The sequence below is a fragment of the Pinus tabuliformis genome, chromosome 4_1 (genome assembly GCF_031772625.1).
Source record: "Pinus tabuliformis cultivar Carrire ecotype Pingquan chromosome 4_1, CPIR1, whole genome shotgun sequence".
NCBI lineage: Eukaryota > Viridiplantae > Streptophyta > Pinopsida > Pinales > Pinaceae > Pinus > Pinus tabuliformis.
The window spans coordinates 674,061,276-674,064,704 of NC_142303.1; the positions used below are offsets into that span (position 1 = coordinate 674,061,276).

The window sequence follows — 3,429 nt, forward strand, 5'->3', positions numbered from 1 at the left end:
GTCAGACTTAGAGGTCATAATTCACTTAATGACTAAGGCAATCTCATCTTGTGAGTACCAAGATGTTTACTTGAAGAAGAGGCCATTGAGTTTAAATTTTTCATAATGTTTTATGCTAGGAGTGGGATCAAAATGACAAAGTAAGCCAGCACTTGTTTCTGCTTCACGTATGATATCGAAATCTAGACGTGTTACTATATATGATTTTGCCATGGAGACGTTCTGGCCATGAACCTTCTTGTTGCTTGCCGTCCAATTACACAAGCTTGCATGCATGACGTGTTCATTCATATACGATTTCACCATAGAGACGTTAGAATCGCATATCTACTCCTTGCCATGAACAACACACTACCATAGAACCCATTGAAATATGGTTTTGAAACTACGACCAGGCCCACAAAGAACAAAACCAGGCCCATATGTGATCAAACTTAGACTAGCTCTCTGACAGACGCAAACGACCAATTTCCAAATCGATACAAAGAATCCAAAACAAAAAAATTCTTTGCGTCAGAACAACGAATCACTGCTTCAGATATGCATCCATACATCATAGTTTTCTGAATGAGTGATACTCTATATTTATAATAAATCAAAAGTTCCAAATTAAGGGATATGGCAACATATCCGAGAACAATTTGCTTTAATATAATTTAAAAATGTGAGGCATATTAGAACGTTCATCCATACTTCTCGATGCTAAATGTTTCCATACAGGACGTGATCAATGGGCCCCTCATTTATTTATACAACATTATATATGTCTTCATGTTTTGAATCATTCTACTTAAGATATATTTATGCCAGATGAGCATGTAGGTGTTAACCATAAGGTGACCAGATACCTGGGCTTCCACGACAAGGCCAGCAGGGTTTTCGGCCCCACCGCCAGAGACAAACCTGGCGCCACGGAGACCTGTTTGAACATAACAAGCGAGGTGATTGAACATAACGCATAATGCATGATAGAAACGTGGCTGAACCGCAAGACAACGGTGACAAGTGCATGTTGGATAGCTGAGCGAAAAAGGCTATGCTCTCTGTGCTACCTTTACTTCTGTCTCCGTCTCTGTAACCTTCTATAACCTCTGCTGGGCCCTGCTCCTGCTTATGTCACTTAGTAAGCTGCATCTCGAACCTATTTGTGGTGTAATATGGAGCCAATTCTTCTCCTGTTCGGCCAGGACAAAAGCATTACTCGCCTGGTAAGCACTTACATTGTTTTCTCCCTGCCTGATCTAATAACGCAGGCATTCCTTCATCCTCTCAGGATTTACCTGAGAACTCAGAAAATTACACCGCCGCTCCCATGGTCTACAGCAATTGCTCTTCTTTTTCATGTTCCACTCAATTTTCTCTTAGTAGTGTATCTAGATATGGGGTTCCGGGGAGTCTCTCTGGCTGCAGTGTGTACAAATTTAAACATGGTATTGGCATTGGCAGGCTACCTGTATTTGTCGGGTGCGTATAGGAAATCGTGGCAAATTCGACTTTAATCCTGTCTTGTGAGATGTTGTAGCAATGGAGGCCACTAACAGGAAGGAAGAATAGAGCACAGTGCGCTTTCCGTTGAGAGTGGTCTTTCACTTGAGTGGTTTGCGTCTTCAAATATGCTAATGTAGCAGGTTTACTGTCTCAGTAATGCCTAGAACTCTATCTTCAGAAAATGCCTCTTTAACAGGCGGGTAATTGGGATCTTAAACAATAGGCTATGCTATTGAAGCTGCTTACTTAACAACAGTGGTAGATTCTGCTAATGGCACTGAATATGGGTCACCTTGACCTCTGCTAGCAGATCAGCTTCTAGCATTGGATCTTTATTCGTGCTTAGATCTGCTGCGTCTATGGCTACTCTTTATGTTTTATGGTCAAACTGCTGCTTACGGGACGTGAAGGTATGCTATGTAAATGTACAAAGATCTTGCTTAAAATTTAGATTTCAGTCAAAATTTTGAAAAACAAAGTAAATACAACAGGTTTGATTTAACTCATTGCTTTTATGCGTCTGAAACAAAGTAGAATTCTCACTGTTTTAGTTTATTCAGTTAAAGTAGAATTCTCATTGTTTTAGTTTATTCAGTTGTTGCAAGGGATGCGCTCTGCGGTAGAAACCCTAGGCTGATTCTATTACCTGTAGAAAATGGATAGCTAGCATCTGTAAAAAGCTCTTAAAAGGGTAGTTGAAAGACTGTTTGTGGTTAATTTTTCCGTGTCCAATATCTGGTCAGCCTCCTGTACAGGTAACAGACAGGACTAGCAGTTTGTTGAACATGTTTGTTGCTTTATTGTTTGCAAACATTATATGTATATAAGGATAAATATTTTTATCCATTTTTTTTGTTGTTTCTAGAATCTCATTTATGTATTCTTCTTACATTTGTATGATATTGCAGACTGTGGCGCTGAAAATTCACTAAAGCCGATGTATATACATGCCCTGCGATAGCAGCTAATCGGTATGCGAGGACTGCATGTGGGTGCATAACTGAATCAATGTGTTGTCTGGTATGGAAACGTATTGTGCATAAGTGCTCGAGTTCCTCCTCTCTCACAAAACAATATCTTGGAAGCGGCTGTAAAGTCCCTGTCTGCACAAATAATGGAGATATCCGTGTTAGTAGTGCAACCCAAGCATATATCCCAGACGACTTGCAGCTTAAAGAATTATTCAAAGGACGTTCACCAATGGTAAATTTTTCTTGGCACCCGAACCCTTCTGATCCTCAAATACCTTTGGACTCTTTGTTCTCCATTTATAACCATCTGGGCGTTCGTAATATATCTCAAGCTCTAACCAAAACTGAGATTTCTATGCAACAGAGGATCTCTTGGCAGAAGCTTAAGTTTGGGGAGGGGATATTGGGGATGGCGTTATGCAGAGTATGTGAGTGTAGAATATTCTCTATTATCAGGACAGAATATTAAAGTAAGCACAACAGCTATGGTAAGATGGGAGAAAAGCCCCAACAGGCTTTTGATGCAATTTAATAAGAATTCGGTAAAGATTTTAGGGGAAATTAGTGAATTACTGTAACGTTTGCAAGATTTTGTTTACTATTGAATTTTTAAAAAAAAATTAAAATGAAAGTTCCAAATGGAATAAATACTCTGACCTTAATGTTGCCGTATTCCAAGAAACTGAATAAAATTTTGCTGTCGTATTACACAGAACCTGTGGAATTTGGAGGGTCGTGACTAGCAACTCTGCCCTTTCCTCATATGGTAGAGGCCATGGGTAGAAGCAAGAGGTAACTTCTCTATTTTTTTTCATGATTCATTTTCCTTTCTTCATGAATCATTCCTCTTGTATGGCGAGTTTCCAGTGTTGCTAGTCCTCTAATAAGATTTGGAATAACATTACACCTGGTTACATGCAGAACATAGGAGATGGCACATGCAGAACATAGGAGATGGAACCTCGAACAT

At 39.5% G+C, this 3,429-nt stretch overlaps 1 pseudogene; it reads left to right on the forward strand.

Moving 5' to 3' along the window:
* Window positions 1–1,157: 1,157 nt before the first annotated feature.
* Window positions 1,158–1,499, forward strand: LOC149177902 (protein DETOXIFICATION 49 pseudogene; annotated as a pseudogene).
* The last annotated feature ends 1,930 nt before the right edge of the window (window positions 1,500–3,429 follow it).